The sequence below is a fragment of the Catharus ustulatus genome, chromosome 4 (genome assembly GCF_009819885.2).
Source record: "Catharus ustulatus isolate bCatUst1 chromosome 4, bCatUst1.pri.v2, whole genome shotgun sequence".
Classification (NCBI taxonomy): domain Eukaryota; kingdom Metazoa; phylum Chordata; class Aves; order Passeriformes; family Turdidae; genus Catharus; species Catharus ustulatus.
This window is the reverse complement of record NC_046224.1, coordinates 39,286,743-39,304,716: the sequence shown is the minus strand read 5'-3', so window position 1 is coordinate 39,304,716 and position 17,974 is coordinate 39,286,743. Positions and strand designations below refer to the sequence as shown.

The 17,974-nt window shown below is 35.9% G+C and overlaps 1 long non-coding RNA gene across 5 annotated transcripts in view; it reads left to right on the top strand.

Moving 5' to 3' along the window:
• The window catches only part of LOC116995432, a 75,592-nt gene extending 58,636 nt beyond the window's left edge, over positions 1–16,956 (top strand). For all 5 annotated transcript variants that reach the window (XR_004417727.2, XR_004417725.2, XR_004417726.2 and 2 more), the window contains 3 exons: positions 10,185–10,282; positions 13,041–13,200; positions 13,293–16,956. This is a non-coding gene — a long non-coding RNA (uncharacterized LOC116995432). The remainder of the gene's footprint in view (positions 1–10,184; positions 10,283–13,040; positions 13,201–13,292) is intronic.
• The last annotated feature ends 1,018 nt before the right edge of the window (positions 16,957–17,974 follow it).

The window sequence follows — 17,974 nt, the reverse complement described above, 5'->3', positions numbered from 1 at the left end:
TATTCTTTTGCTTCAGTGCTTAGATATTCAGGGGTCAGCTCCCATGTGAAATTCAGTAATTCCATCAGAAGCTTTATGCACAATGTCTTATGAAATGAAAAGCAAGGGTTGTAAGTACTGTACCTATTTGTACCAAAATAGTAATTAGACTTGTAATGATCTAGTTTTCTTATTTGGACAGTTCTTTCACAAATGTTCCCAAGACATTTGTAGTGGTCCAGGTTTAATGTAGGTAGCTATGATTATAGTTTTAAAAAGTGTCAGATCTTTTGATCTCAGTTGGTTGGAACCTATTTTCTTCTGTGTGTGGCAATAAGAGAGAGAGAACTCTTTTGACTCTGTTACTCCACAGTTATGGTGAATAGAAATTGTCCTGGTTACTTTAGTTTTGTGAACACAATACTCCTTTTTAAAAGGTTCAATAGTTCTGTTTTTGTGTAAGTTGACATGTAGAGCTGATGATATTTTCTGCAAGTAATTACCTAAGGTCTTAAACTTTATACCTGAATCCTTTAGTCATGGCCTCTTGTACTCCATTAGCAGAGGCTTTACGGATGGAACATATTCCTAAATAAATTAGTTCCAGGTACCTTCATTGTTCAGCTGACAATTAACTGGCTGAAGAGGAGAGCAGTAGTGGTACAAGTCAGATTTGGACCACTATGACAAAAAAATCACTTCTGTCCTATTACATTGCTAAATATGAGTGATCCTCTATAATGAACTGTCTCTTCAGTCCAGACATCTGACCTAGGAAAAAGCTTTTATCCCTAATAAATCACATTTATCAGGAGGTCTGAGTCATAAAATGTTGCACTAGATTTAATGTCAAGTACTTCACCACCCTCAATAGAGCTTGACTTCCTTATGCGAGGAATAGCTGAAAAAGAGAGTGAGAAGCATCAACTTCTGGAGCATGGAAAGAGAAGAGGGAAACACAGATCCAAACTAGTTTTAAGACCAAGTTTGAAAAAAACCATGAAAATTTGCATTCAGACATTGCTCTCATTAGCAAATTTCTACAATAAATGATCCATAGAAAAGATCTTTTGGGCAGTTGAAGATCTTCAAATGAACAGGAAGATGAAAGAAAAAATGGATTAACCCACAGCTTAAAATAATCTACCAAGGCCTTTTTTTTCCTTAGAAAATAAAGCAGCAACTTCCACATAAACGTTTAAAGAAAGACAACACTAGATGCAGAAAATCTCTCCAAACTTTGACCTTTACTCAACTATTGTTTGAGAACAAAACCTGTGCAAAAGAAGTCTGCAGTATTTGCTTTTGGCCTTTAAAAAAGAAGTTCAGGCCAGAATCTTGGTGGCAGCAGTCAGCTCTTACTCAGGGCATCTATATGATATAGCTGCAAAAGCTGATTTAGCCTTGCAACAGGTTCTTGTTTCCAGTCAACAATGTAAGGGTGTGTTTGGTATTTTCTGACATATGCTGTGCCCAAACTATGCATTATATAGAATTTGTATAAAATTGCTTAGTAAAGGGATACAATAACATTTTTAAGATTACATCTTCCTTTAGTTCCAAAATTAGCTAGTTTAATACATTAAATACATGAGTTCTGCAGTCAACCCTCAAATAGGAAGGACACAAAAAATTATGCATGAAAAATAGCATAGTGTCATGAATAATTGCCTGCTCTTCTTTTATTTCTCAAAATTCTGCATCAATAAAAGTGAGTGGTGATCAAATTCCTCCGGAAAATACATCACTTTTGGTCTACTGAAATTGAAACATTTTAAAGCACATGTGAAAGCCATGGATATAAGCACCCTCGTAAAAAAATCTGAAGTATCCAGGAGACTTGGTTCTTATAAAATGTACTTAACCTGAACAGCAGACATGAACCAAGGAGAAATAATCCAAAAGGAGATTCGTCCTCCTCATTCAGCATCACCTTTACCAGTTTTACATTCCCACATCATGTCCCTTTGTTCAGGGACAAGCCCATCTAAGTATGGAAATGGTTTCTAGCACTGTTTATTCATATCTTTGATATGAATTTGAGCTCATCTGTCTTGTTTCTAACTTAACCATTCATGTTGAATTTAACTTTTTTTCCCCCTACAACAGATAGATCAGCCTGTTGCTTGTGCAGAAACTGTCTCCATCTCCTCCTTAAATGCTTTTGGGCTTTTATTTTGCAGTCCACTTTATCATAATTCTTGTCATACAGAGTTGACTTGGAAGGAAAGATGATACACTGTGTTGTCCTGGTTTCTGCTCTGTGGATGAGTTGAGTGACTATATATATTCATTCCCTCTGTGTGGATATTTCCAGTGGATTCCAGGGATCTTTTGGTTCCAAAATCAGAGCAATATGTCTGGTCTTCCAAGCAATTAATGTGTCATTTTTGGCTCTGTGGACTACCTCTTTGAATTGGTATTTCTCAAAACAAAGAGGCTACTGTGGCTGCACTGGGGAGTGTTTCATAGAGTGCAAGTCAGAAAGTATCTTCAGCTTTTATGGATAATTTTTCACATTTTTTTGTATCTATTCTGATTTCCAGCATTTAATTTTTGAGATCTGATGCATTCTGAAGTAGCCTTTTTGTTATACGTTTACTAGAACACCTTACAGTTCACTTACAGAAAATAACTTACACCTCAGTTATTCACTTGAGCATTTTAAAGTCAGATTTAGTCTACATCGATTGCACAATTAAATGTTCTCTATTTTTAAAGTTCATTGTACAACATTGAGCAATTAACATTCCCCTCAAAAGAGGAAGAACACATGACATACCCTTTCTCTTTCAAGTTCCATCTCAAAATATCCGTTGGTATGAAGGGTCCCTGTTTAAAAATGCGTTCAGGACCCTGCCAGAGGTGAAGTCCTCTAGTCTCTTCTGGATTCTGTCTCTCCCTTCTCCAGACTTCTTTTTTCTTATAGTCCAGTTGATATTTTGCATTCACTCATTTACCTTTAAAGGGCAAAACCAAAGTGTGTTATTCTTCTAGACTACTCTAGACATCTGGGAGTGCTATCACCAATGGTGAATATTTTTTTCTAAGTATCATGTGTCAGCATGGATTTCAAATAGTCTTGCAAACTCCTAGTTGATCAACTGTTTCTGTGCTATCACAGAATCACACTCACTTTGTATGTGAACTTTTCCATATGCTTTCCTCTGCTAGATATTCTTATGCCTCTTCTGCTCAGATTCAGCTTCAACCTTCATTTTTTCATTCATTAATTTACTTCATGTCTGTATTTCAATCGACCATATGTATGTCAAAAAGGCAAGTGTAAACTGTATGTTTCCTGTCAAATCAAGGCTGATAACTAAAAATTTATTTTTCACGTCACTGGTCTTTGTTCATTCTTCTTTTAAATTAAATTTCCTAAATTTTTCTCTAGTCTTCAATACAGAATAGATTGTTCCTCTTGTATTTCTTTATACTAATTAGAAACAATCTACCTTTAATCTAAAATTACTTTCAACTATCTAAAACTACACAAGATAGAAAGAGAAGGGAAAGCACAGTAGGTCAGTACCACCTTTTCTGCTGCATTAGAGATATTCTGCTTGTTGTGTTGTTTTCCACATCTGTGCATAAATATGCTCAGAAAGGAAGACTCAAGATATGTGAATAAATTCCTTTCTCAGATCATTCCATTAACTTCTTTGTCAATGACATTAAATAGAGATTTCTTGTCTTCTTTTCAACCTCACATAGCTTTGTTCTTACTATCTCTCCTCAACAGTCCCTCATTTGTTATTGTGTTTCCCCCATCTACATTCCTCATCATCAATGACAATGATACTGCAACCCTTTCTTCTGGTAGATATTGTATATGTGTATTTGTGTGGGTGTGCTCTTGTGTACTTATGAAGTTCATACTTTGGGCCAATTCCTGTTTCAGACAGAGCTACCATGAAATGAATAAACCCTCAACATGAGAAAGTAACTTTTCTTGTATTAGAATGCCTATTAATGTACTATTTCAGGTTTCTATTGTCAACTGTGCCAACTGAAAAGTAGAAACAAACATTATGAGTATTTGAATTTAGTTTGATTCTTTCCTGGGTGTGTATGTATGCACTGACTGATGCTTGCACGGCAGTTATGAACCAATCTGTGTGCGGCATTTTCATGTTGCCATAAACACAGAGCATTTAGTTTGGGTGACAATCTACTACAAGAGACATGATTTTTGAATGATGGCTTTTACAAGCCTATAGATTATCGGTAGAAAAATTGCAAGAGCAGATAAAAATATCCTAATTGCTTTTAAAGTAGTGAAAAGGCCTGTCTGAAAGTTATGGTTGCAATAGTATAGCGAGAGTGTTTCTATCTATGTTTGACATACTCATGTGTATGTATGTACAAATGTATGGCCCATCAAAACGGCTGTAAGGACCATACAGAAACATTATCAAAACTCTCATCATCTCTCTCTTCTTTTTCTTGACAATTCCACTTTGGTTGACCATTTTTGGGGCGTTTGGAGCATATTCCAACAACTGCCAGTGTCCTTTTCCAAACTGTATAAAAATTCCTTTTTCTCTTAGATGAAAATTATCCATGTACTTATTAGTCTCCAGAGTAGTATTAGACTATGGTTAAACAGGAGACTATTTTTATGTTAATTTTCTCTCTGGATATGAGAATGGAAATTTTACTTTTAGAAAGAAGGAAGAAAACTCGGCCAAAGTCCCAGTGCAACAAAATACTTCTTCCCAAGCACATGAGTTCTCAGATGTGTAAAATCAAATCTTGATAATATTTTGCCCAGCTTTTTTTTTTTTTTTTTTTTTGTCAGATTGTGTAACTTTTAAATGTTTTTGCTTTGATTGTCCTTTTCCTTTTGTACCTATACAATTTGGGTTTGCCTTCAACAATGCCAGTGTGCTCTAAAATGTTATGCACAATATTAACTCTTCCCCATTTCCTCATTATAGTATGAACTTTGATCCTTGTACCATGTATTTCTCTATAAGGTCTCTTTCATCTCTTTAGAACAAAAAACAACCCTGTAAGTCCATGCAGGTGTGAAGGAGAGATAAAAGAAAGATTTTAGGAAAGTCACTTTGTTTCTCTTTCGTTACAACTTCAGCTATAAGGCCTCTGAGGGAGGAAAGTAGAGAATTTGTTGGGTTGTAGTCAGTGCTGGAAGGAGCTGGGGACTTCAGGTACTATTTTGATACAAGTAAAGGAAAAAAAAACATTCTTAAAAATATCATGACATAGAAAGGAGGCAAAATATGAATGGTACCATTTTAACTCTTGTGCTTGTTTGTCAAAGACAAATATGCTGTTAGTGATCAAATACTGAAATGTCACAAGACTGCAGTGGACAGCAACAAAATAATCATAACACTGTATTTTTTAACTCAATGGAAGACTTCAAGGCAACAGGTGCATTCATTGTATCTTGTACAGTACAAATTTAAATGACTTCTTGGTTCTGACCATTCACCAATGGCTTTATTTGTTATATATTATGTATTTATTGCTGTATACATATTAATATGTATATATTATGTGGTTGAAAGGTTGAGTTCACTTGACAAACAAGGGAATTCAGCAAAATATAAGTGCATACTGCTGCTTTCTAGCTTTTGTGTGGCTGGAGACAGGTCAGTGCTATGTCACGACAGAAAGCCAAAAACAGTCCTCCAAAACTCTTTTAAAGAAATTAGTGTATACCTAAACTAATGGTAGATGTTAAAGTCTGCTCTTAAAAGGAACTTTTCTTACTGCAGCTACTAGGTTTAAATAATTTCAGGGTTGAATTTTTGGAGTAGAACCCGCAGAGATTCAACTTCACTCAGAGTGAAATCTGAGGACTTAAAAAAAGACATTCACCTATTAGTAATACAAAATTTGAGAAAGAAACCTGTGGTGTCTGTATTGCATTATATAAACTTAATATGCTTGATGATATGACAGACAACTTGAGAAGAACCTTGGCTACTTCTCTATTATACTTTTGTAGGACAGCCAAACAGTTTACTCACCTATATGTTCTGGGTTCCAAAACCAGTTCTAATACCAAGAAAAAAATTGTAATTCAGTTTTATTAAATAATTATTTATATTGAGTACAACTTGGAGAGGATTCAACAATACATTGAATAAAGTTGCTTTCTGACAGTTGATTTAATTTTAACTCTAGGAAAATGGTGAAAGGCTTAAAGTTCAGTGTTCAATGTTGCCCAAATCATTGACTGTGTATCAGAGAACTCTTTTAAAACAACCACTGATTGGAAATATATATTCACTTAGAAATACAGAACTCAAGTGATAGCAATTGTTGTTTATTCAAATATTTAGATTTTCATTCATTTGATCCACTCAACACTGAATTGCTAGGTGAAATGCTTAGAGGAGAAATCAGTTATAAGTTACTCCTGTACCTATGTATATTTTTAAAGATTCCTTCATTAGAACTTTACTAATAAGAAAGGATTTTCTCTTTCTTCCCACTAAATATACATAAAATGTTATCTCTGATGCAGTACACAGGGCATTTTAATTGCATTTCATTGCTCTCAAACCTAATTTGTTGCATGTTAAGTCTAATGATACTGGAGCTGGGAGCTGAATCAGTGTTCACATGAAAGAATTTGGCAAAATGTACTATTATGCATAAAATCGAAAAGTGGGGTTTTTTTCCTCTATATCTTGAAGAAGGTCTAATTTATTTTAAGAATGAGTTGCCATTCAAGACATAAACATTACATCTAGTAAGTGTATTGCAGCACTCTCTTTTTTGAGAGCACTGTATTTCTTTTGTATAGCAAAAAATGACAGGTTCAAATTACACACATCACAGAGTGGCTTTTAAGAGAAAGCAAATGTTTACTAAGTGATTAACTGACAAAGAATCATAGAGTCATTAAGTTGGAAAAGACCTTTGAGACCATCAAGATTTGGGACCTATTCTGATGGATGTAAAAAAAAAGGGAAAACCAAACGCACACAAACAAACAAGCTCACCAGCCTTTTCCAGCCGCTAGTCCACTCAGAAAGAAGACGTGTTGGAGTACTTGGAACTAGCAAAACTGGTAGCCACCACTTAACACTGCTTGCTAGAGTTATCTCAGTAATTATATCAATCTCTCAAGCATTTCTTCCTCATCTGTGAAATAGTTATCTAACTCTTTTGCGTGAGCTATGTCTTTGAGCAACATGGCTTGCTGCACGTTCAAATGATGCTGGAGCTCATCTAAAACTGGGATTGTGTTTGGGGCATGCTCTGAAGCCAGCTTTTTGTTTTAGCTTTTGTGAGTTTTTTGTTGGATTGTATTTTTTACTCTTAGTAAGAGAGATACAGCTTAAGCATGTCAGCTGATCAGAACAAAACTGAGGAATACATGAGCAACATCTAATCTTGGTAAAACAAACATGGGAATGCAGCCCACCCTGAAGTTCTGTAAGGACTCTGGCTGTTGGTCAGGAGAGACAAATGGCATTTTCCTTTGCTATCAGCTGTTTGGGGACGAGGGACATTGTATCAGAAATGAAGGTCAGGGTTCTCTCAAGTGAAAGACCTTACAGGGAATACCTGTCTTGTAGCTCTCATGGTTATGTGCTTTCAACAGGAAAAAAATATTGTGTGAATTCATGTTTTTTTCAATTGGCTAAAATCACATGCTGGATGGGTTTCAGTAATCTAGTGCTCACAAGACAAAGGCACCTACAATTTCTTTCATTGTTAGTACACAGAATTGCAAGGCCTTAATTTTCAAATTGAATATATATAAATGTAGCTGTCTCCTGGTCACACACAGAAAAACAGAAAGTAAGACATCCTACTGATGAGATCCTGCTACACCAACTGGCATTCCACTTGGATCACAACACTTTAGACTTAAAGGCTGGAAATGAAAGAAGTCTGATTCCTGCACCTAACCAAACAATTTGTTGTTAAAGTGTGAGAATACTGTTTAAAATTAAAGCCTGACTAGAAGTAACTGAAAGTTTCTCACATTTCTAAGCAAACTATTTTGGCAGTTAACTAAGCCTATTGTTACAGTGTGAGTTAGCAATATTTTAAATTTTGTGCAGTTTTACCATCTGCATGGCTGATAATCATGTGGAAGGCAAACAATATGGAACATTTCAAAGATCTACCTCTTCCATATGTGGTACAATGAGTTTAAGTTACAACGAGTAGAGTTTAAGTTACTTGTCTGTTAAAATGTGCTGCCCTTGAGGAGATAGGAAAAAGGGAATAGCAAAAAAGGTGATGAGGGTCTTGTAAACATGGAATGACATGGGATCGTGTTATCGTGCTGCAAATGACATCAAACTATGTTGATGGGGAATATTTTTTGAAATTTGAGTTTCAACATCAAATGTTTGTGTCTCGAACAAATATTTTTTCATTATGAATAAGGGTTTTTCTGGCAAAAAGATTGATAGGCTATGTGAATTTGTCGTTGAGATTAGGTCAGGAGGACAACAGAACTTAATTTCTCGGTCACTCCTTCTGCTGGGAAAAAACAGGAATGAAAATCACAATTTTGTCATGTTGCCACAAAAGCTGGGGGGTTCCTTTGTAGTTACACATCTTTGATCTTAGAAAACTAAATTCCTATTTCAGTTTTTGCGTCATCCTGAAGCTCACAGTGGAAATCTGATTAAAAGAAATAATAGTAGTAGAGTCTAAATCAATTGTTGCAAAACTTGTAAGTGATTACTTCTCCCCAGCCCCTTTGCCATATATACAGATGCACTTGTCTTCTTTCAAGAGCTTCCTAAATTGTGGAAGGAAGTGCTAAATTTAAATCATCTGTGCATCTTTTCTGTTGGAAAGTCCATTTCAATTGAAAGGAACCATTCCTTTAGCAGAACCATTCTTGATGCTTTTTGTACTTTGCTGTAGCTAAGCAGTTTGTTTCAGACGTCCTTTCAGAGTCATGAAGTTCTGAGGGAGTGAATGTATATATATATCTATGTGTACATACATATATATGCAACTCTTCTGCTGCAATTCCATGCAACCCTCATGATGTACAGGGCTTGAAGGGAGGGAATATGACCATATGGAAATTACTTTCTTATCCAAGTGGAAACAGGTTTAGTCAGCTTCCAGGAGGGGTCCATAAACATAATAGAGTAGAAGAACTCACAGAGGTGTACTTTAATGGCCATTAATTGCCTCTGCTGTGCATTCAGAGTCAGGGTACCTGGAAGACATATGCTTGTATTATGAATGGAAGGAAAAATATCTTCTGAGCAAAAGAAAATCTAATGTTAATTAAAATTTTCCATGGGTTGGGCTGGATAATTCTTCTTTTGTGCTCTTAAATCTCCTTTGATTTTAATTGCATGACAAAAAATTGACTGTAAGTGTAATGTTAGCAAACGTTTGTATTTGATTGCAAGCATTTGTGAATGCTAAGCCAAAGAATCAAATTACTTTAATTGGGGTGGGTTTGTTTTCTGTTTCTTCATGAGGTTTCTTGTATATTTTTTTTTCCCCAAGACAGCCATTCTGGTAATAAAGCTTGTACTGTCAGTCTGCTGAAGGTCATTCCTATAATCTATTCAGTAAGATCTACTCTCCTTTAGGTGAAAAAAAAAAAAATCTACTGAGCATACCTAAAAATGTCTAGAAAATCCTATTGCACTTACTGAATTTCAGTTATGTGTTTCAGATTCACATAGAATTCAATGAGTGCTCAGATCAAATATGAAAAATTGTAGCAAGTTTCCCATGTTATGCACAGGGTTTCCCTCCCTCCCCACTTCTGTGCTGTCTTAGAGAAACAAGGAAATGCTTCTCAGATATGGCAAAGGATAAAATGAAACGATTAACATTAAAACATACCTAATACTGTGTGATATGTTTTAAAACTGGAAACAAAGGTAGGATTTGTCTTATCTGTCTGTCGTACCTCTCTGTGCATCTGTCTGTCTCTCTAGAGCAGGTCAATAAAAATGATTAGAGCTGGCATCTCACAACCGTACACCCTTAAAGCATGAAGCAATAATACTGTGAAGGAAATTTTTTTCCTGACCTTTTCAAATTACATCCAACTGTCTAGGGAATTTCTCAGTGACTAGAGGTAATAAAGTTCAATCCGTTTTGCCGGTTGGCTTCAAATTTAGCTCCTCAGAAGCCCTAACTTATCTATTCTTTTTATCTTGGCCTTGGCATCTATTCAGTACAGTAATCCATGCATCTAATCTTTTTTTTCTCTCCCCTCTCAGGTTTAGCTGGTGGATCATATTGTGAAATCTGCAGCCATGAAAGGCCCTCCATTTACTGCACCCTTCAAAACGAAATGTTAGCATGGAAGCCTAAGCTGGTATGTTGCCTTTGAGAGGCTCTGGTTGAATTTAATTAGCTTTTAGATTTCATCTCCATCTCACATCTCAGCTTTCACCATTGTGTGTGATTTCGGCTTCACTGACTTCCATTATTTAAAACTTTCCCAACTTAGCTCTGCCGCTTTAGAATACTGAGGGGAAAATAAAGTTTAGAGTTCATTGTCTTAAACTGATTTCTGTTTAGTTTTTATGATATGAGCTCAGAAGGAAAAGAGACATTGCTTTTAATCATGCAAGTAATACATTGGAAGACATATGTAGCTGCATTAATACAGTTGAAAGGGAAAGGATAGCTACGAAATTGTTTGGATTTTTTTTTTTGTTTGTGTTTTTGTTTTGTTTTTTTTTTTAATTATTCTTTATTTTGATTCTCTCTTCTGAAGTGATGGGAAACATCGTCAGATGGGTAAAGTACAAAATTGGGAGTTTATAGATCTTGTCCCCATATGTAAATGGGCCTCTGCAAGGACTGTAATATTTGTCAAGTCACTCAATGCGCTTTGTACCATAACCCTGGTGTACCATAACCCTAGCTATCATGAAAAGCTCTCAGGATGTGCTTAGCAGAGGATGAGCACAAGGTGGAATCTGACTATTTCACTGTGTTTAATTGATTCAGCTAAAATGAAATAGGTTCCTTTTTATCAAAATATATTGTGCTCTGTTGATACTAGCCACATTGAAAGTGGGATAATCAGTAATCTGAAGGCCTGTCATGCCTGAAAGAATGGCCTTCTCAATAAAATTACTGAGGATATCTTTAATTCTGAAATTAATTTAGGAAAAGCAGTACCCCACATTGGTAAGGCTTCTCACATTCACAGATGGTTTTTTTCAGTGTCCTTACTGTCACTTCCTGCAGAGAAATGTTGCTAAATTGACAGATCCAGTTATATTTTTAATCAAGCAGGAATAAGCATTTCAAAATTCTTTTATTAGTTTAGTGCAAAATATAACATACCTAAATTTGCAATATGCTGGATCGTGTCCTTGTTTCAGAAATAATATGGTGGGACGTACTGGAGCTTACATAAACACTTGGTACTAAAATAAAGTTAAACAAATGTTTGTGTGGACATGTTCATTTACTTTCTCATCTTGGACGCTCCACTGATACATGTAGAGTTATTTTTTAGTACAACCAACTGTTTTTCAGTCAACATGAATTAGGCTTCTCCTGATACTCCAGCATTCAGGTTGGTCTCTAGATATGGAGACAAGCAACCCAAAAGGGTCCATAGGTTACCAAGTATCAGAGGTCTGAGAAATACCTCAGGAAGGAGCAAGTTTTAGCTTCTCAAAGCAATGTCACTGGCGTTGGCTACATATACATATATATATATATATATTTTTTTTTTTTTTTACAGTAGGTGCTTGAAAAATATACAAAAAAATCCCCATAATATTTAAGGCAGATATACATAGGAATGGAATAATTTTGAATGCAAGTGGGATATTAGATGGTGAGTTTTCTCTCACTGAGCAAGCTCTTATTTCCAGAATTCTTTCTAACTTGCAAAGCTGAATGCTGGGCAGCAACAGCTCTGCTGACAGGTTTTTCTACCATAGTGAGGGTTTTCAGCTCAAAAACATTGAAAATTAATTTTAAGGAGAAAAGATTTTTCTTATATATTTATATGTTTCAATTCTATTCAGCACACTATCTATTACATAGAGGGATCTATGTTGTGATATCTAAATGCTTAAATTTCATTTCTTGGAGTGTCTATGTGGACAACCATTAAGCAAAAGGTGTTGTTTTCCACTTGGATTGTAGCTGTGTTTTACTTTGTCAAAGCCAGTCATTATGGATTATTGAAGGCCTCAACACCTCAGAACCATATTCAAGTTTTTGTTTTTACTGGGGAATATTGAAGTCCTGGAATCGAAACTCATCCATTCTTAAAGTAGTTAATTTAAAAAACCCCAAACAAACCACAAGTGTCTTTCAAATCTAACATATTACATTATGTCTTGTAGTAGGAAACAACAGATGTCCTGATGTTTTCCCGGTTTAATGTCTTTATAGCTTTCCTTAGTCTGTCTTTCCTGATTTTCATAAATAGGGAGTAAAATATGCCAGGGATAGGTATATGAAAAATGGTGTTTCAGCTTTGCTTTTTCCTCAGTTAGAAAATATCTAGTTTAACAAATCTTTTTGAGAAGAAAATGCTGTAGATGGAGCCTGTCCATGCATCAGTGGTGTTAAAATAGGAGATTGCATTATGCATATCAAAGGGATTGTGTGAATGTTATTGATACACTGTTCAGTGTTATTTATATTTTCATAATTAGTCTATAAAGTCTTAATAATTAGCTCTCTAATTTCCCAGAAAAAGCATGTAATTTGTTGAACTGGTTCAAGGAAGAAAAAAAGAAGCTGACCAATCTGGCATTGTAAGTTAATAGTATAGAACAAAGCATAGCCATAATTAGTCGAGAAAAGGACTTTCCCTGTTCAGTCCAGTTCATAATAAAAAGTGCCTCACCAAAGTGACTTAGAAAATAATACATTCAGACTGAGCAGAATTACTGCCTAGCAGATTCTATTTATCCGTAGCTTAAAAAGCAGCTGCGTTTTTGTAAAAAGCAATGAATGTGGCAGTCCTACTTAAAGGTAGAAGAAAAAGAACACCCCTTGTTTTGTAATAAGGGGATTTTCAATTTAAAAGAGAGAGAGAGCCTGTTGTGTGAAGTATGGTTATTACATTCACTGTATTCTATCTCACCCACCAGGAGGCTAATAACGAAGGAGTCAGTGAAGGAGACCAATGCCACGAGGGTTATCTCGCAGCCCCAGATGCTGGATAAGTTGAAGGAGGCAGAATCGCTTTTGGATGACATTCAGGAAGGCCTTGAATGATTATCTGGCAAAGAAAAGACTATTCTTTCCAAGGTAAACAGTCCATTTCATCTGTCTACTGCTGCTGTTGGTGTAAAATATGTTTATATAAATACTTTGAAAGTTCATTTTTTATCATTTTTCAGGTTTTTTTCCCTAGATGCAGCAATGATCTCTTAGGAATCCTTTTTGAGACAAAGGATCCACTCCACCTCCAACCACACCTAAGGAAATTCTTTGAAGGAATTGACAAGCTCACTTTTAATCACAAGAGAGAAATTACCCACATGGAGTCAGCAGAAAATGAAAAAGTAGAGCTCGTGCTGCGAATAATTTCAGCAAGTGCCAAGGGGCTAGTTGAGAAATGGCTTCATGAGGTGAATATCTTTAGCTCTTACTTAGGATTTGGCTACTGTATGATCATTTTCTCTTTTAGGAGCAATGAATATTATAAATGTGTACTAAATAGCTCTCTGCATATTTGTCAAGATGTTAACAGATTTCAACCTCATTTTTGTTATTTATTGTAACCAATTTAGCATCTGCAAACAGGCAGAAATTAATTTTAATAAAAAACTCTCTTGAATCAGGCTGTCAGCAGAAGTCATCTGTGTCTGAAACCATAAGTGTGAATATATGTTTGAGTCTACATGTATGTGTTTTTGTGCTTTCATTGTGTAATGTCTGTAGCTCAGGAAGATAATATGTAAAAAATAATCAAAGAAATGTAAGATTTTGAATGCTTCTCTCCACCCTGAAGAAAGTGTGTCCCATTGTGTTGGAGGGGTTTAATATCCAATCATTTTAACAAAAGGGAAGAGAAATTATGTCACTGATAACATCCTAACCTTTCCCCTTTGGGCCGCTAATCTAAATTCATTGGTTTCAGTACGAAATTAGTTTGGTGACCTTTTTTGTTTGCTTTATTTAACCTTCCTTTCCCAGTGGATGGGAATGGGACCTTCCATTCTTTTTCTTTATGGGCGTTTTTCTTCCATGTGCTTACACCTCTTCTGGGGCAGGATCAGCCCCAGGAATTCCACTTCCCCTTTGTTCACTGTTGTGGGTCCTGGTCTCGTCCTCAGTGGCTTGTTCCTGGTGCTCCCTAGGCAGGGACCAGCACCCAGCTCCAGCAGGAGATGGGAGGGAAGGGGGTTGCTATTTTTATAGCCAGGTGATGGGGCAGAGGCTGGGAGGAATCCCTGGGCAGTGAAACCTGGAGCAGGTGGCAGGTTAAAGGAGTTTGGCCCTGGTCTGTTTTGTGTTTCTGCTGGCTTGGTGAGCAAAGCCAGGCTGCATAAGCCCACTTGTAAATCCCCTTTTCCCACAGAATGGAGCAGCAATGTGCCAGCTTTGGATGGAGCCCCTTTAGGGAGTGACTGCACACAGTTTAAATGATCCATCTCCATCATTATTCAGGATAGGGAAGGGAGAGGAGGAGGGGATGATTTAGGCAAGCCCAAACACTTCCCACCCTGCTCTCTCTGTCAAACCATTAGCTGTGTTTTGGACTAGTTGTTGTCTTCCATTACCAAAAAAACAAAAAAAAAACAAAAACAAAAAAACCAAAAAAAAAAACCACCACCTAAAAAATAAGAGTCACAGTGGAGGATAAGTGGCAGTTGTGAGGAGCTCAGGAAAGACCCAGATTCTCAAGCCTGTGATATAATTTTTAGTTTTCACTTTCTTCCACAAATGAAGCAGGTTTGAGGGAGGTGAGCAGCTGTGTTTATTTTAATACATCTATTTTAACCCTCACCTAAAAACAAATGGGAAGGTTTGGGAGTGCATTAATCTGGATCTGATTAGTGTATCTTTCTCCCTCAAAAGTGCAACCTGAGATTAATGAATATAAACTAGAGTTTCATATGCAGTCTTTAAGTCATTTGCATGTTTTATGCATGATAATTGAATTTATTTATGCACTTCCTTTCATTTAATGATTTCTCGCTCTTTTCTATGCTATCAACATTATAGTATGCAAGAAATAGGATTTGGTAGGCAAGAAAGGAGAGCAGTATATAAATCAAACTCAAGTTAATTTTGAGTTTTAGTGTCAATGCTAGATCAGAATTAATATTGGTCCCATGCCAGTGGGTTTACATGGTTGGGAAGATGTAAAATATTTTTGGTAAAGCATAGACATTAAGCTTGAGACACTTCTGATGCAGCCTAGTTTGCTTGCAAGTGCACAAGCAAAATTATTTTCAAATGGCAGTTAAATTATTGTATTGACTTTTCTATGACCCGAGAGACTTGTGTTTCTACTTGGCCAATTAGTAGTAATAAGAAGATGAATAGTAATTACACTAATAAATAACTGTGTTCAGACCAGGACCTCAGTATTCAGGTCTGGGTTAGAAAATCAGGATCTTTTATAATTTGTCTTATTTGGTCTTTCGTCAGGAGAAATATGGACTTTGGAGCTGTAGTAAATTTGTCATAGCCAGGAAGGTAAAAGTCCTAGGGATGAGAGGGTCATATTTGACAGGAGCTCTGTCAGTAGCTGTTTCAGTGTTGTAAGTAGGGAATCTTGTTCTGTTTCTGCAATTAAGATCAGATGTCTTAAAGATGTCTTAGTGTTGGAGTCCGATTTTTTTATAATGCATGCCAGGAAGTTACTAAGGAAAATTAAGGGAAAGATGCTGGTAGTGGTGCTTTCATAGCGTTTATCTATACCAGTTTCTTTTGTGTCTCTTGTCTTTCCTTATGTCTTGAAAGATGTATGTGGAAGTGATATTTTTTTGTGGTGTCTTGTCTTTTATCAGTGAATTAAATTGTTGTGTCTTGTGATTGTTTCTTGATTCTCGTAGGTAGGAATGTGTTTAAAGGCTAAAGTTCTGTTAATTTGTGATGTAACCATTTCAGTGTCTTTCTTGTCATTGAAATGTAGTTTAAAATGTTCAGTAATGTAGCATGAAATAATTGGTTAGTTTTGGAATGGTGGTGAAATCATGTGAAGAAAATAAGTATTGCATCTGATCAAGATAAATTCACTCTAGTGTTTTATGGCTTTTTATTCCTATGTGATAGTAATAAAGTCTCATGTAGGGATGGAAGCCATGAAATACATTGTGAAAAATCATCAACTCAGATGGGGCCATCAGGATAGCATGCTGTAGTTGTAGAGTTATTGAGAATGATTGGAAGATGGTTTAGTGTGTCATCACTTTGACTACCATGATTTTGCGTTTTGTTTCTTCATCCTTCACCCACGTAGGTTGATGAGAGGAAATAAGTTTGTAATGAGATGATCCATCTTGACATCAGTGTTCAGTATTTAAATTGTTCATACATCTTTCATTTTCTGCCAAAGATAACACTGTATATGAAACCCTTAGCTAAGAATTTAATATCGCTAATAAACACATGCCAAAATGGATACAAAGAAATGCCAGTGAATTTCTAAATGCTTGGAAATAAGGAAGGAAACAAAGCAAGGTCTACCCTGTTAGCAACTCCAAGTTCTTTTTTTCCATGTTTAAGAGCAAATCTGAGAGGTAATCCAGGGATTAAAAAATAATTCTTTTTCTCTGCTTGCATATCTTTCCAAAAGTGCTTGTTCTTTTCCTCTCTGGAGCTGAGATGAAGGCTGACAGTGTTGGGCTCAGAAAACAATTTCTGACAAATTCCTTACAGTGCTGCTATTCCACATATTGCCTTACTGCTCCATCTCCTTTGCTTTTGTGTACCAGTTTCCTTTGGGAATGTTTTGGGGAATGTTATTTATTCTGATGCAACTATTTCCAATTTTTCTGTTGTAATATTTCTCTGAAGCATATGTCAATAAAACATTATTGATTTTTGGTACTTGGACTCCTTTATTATTTCTCTTAGGTGTGTTTTTTTTCTCTCTGCTAAAAATACTGACTTTATTGTAGCTAAGGTCATCTTCTGGTGAAAAGCCCCAGCAATAATTAGGCAGGATGTATATTTCCCATTTTATTATAAATTTTAATTTCTTCTTTAAATCAAAAAGCACATGGAGAAATTAACCATGATTAAATTCACAGACATTGGAAATTATTTCAGTCTTGGACTTAGAAAGGGTAGACACAGGTTTACTTCAGTGGTGCCGTGTGAAAGGAAAGTATAAAAACCTATAAACCACATTATCTTCAGACTCCTTTTAAAAGAAAAACTATTTTCCTCCTTATGTATTAACAATTTTTTTTCCAGTATTATCCAAGGTGTACAGCCAAGAGAATAGACTGTGTTTATTTTCCAACTTTGTATTTGGCTAAGATAAAAATTGTCTTCATCTTTTCTATACCCACTTTGGTGGTCACTTTTCAGAGACCTGAGATGAAGTCCTTTAAACGTGACCTTCTGTGTTATTTTCCTCCATTTCTACCAGTTTAATTAAAATTAAATTAGTCTGCCAATAAATTTAATTCATCTTTACTGCAAACTATACTTTGAAAAGTAGTCTACAATCCCCTTTGTAGAGTATATTTTCAGTACTGTATTTTGTTTCCAAATTATTTCAAGAGTCAAAAGTTACGGTACTCTGAAATAACACCGGAGGTGAGTTCATCCTTGGGAACTAGGCACTAGAATGGCCTAAATGTGCTTCAGTAACTCTCTTCATGGCATGTTTGCAGATCTAACTCCACTGACTACTTCAGAAGCATCTCCAAGTGCCCATGTGTGTTCAATGCTGGAGTTAATGAGCAATGACCTGTCCTGGAGTGGTCACACTTAAGGTGTTAGTGGAGGAGAGAATGTTACTTTGGGATTATATTTTCTTTCTAGTAGTAGTTCATCTGTAGATGTTGCAGATAACCTTCTTTAGTCTATTATTTTCTGGAAAAATGTCAGTATTTAT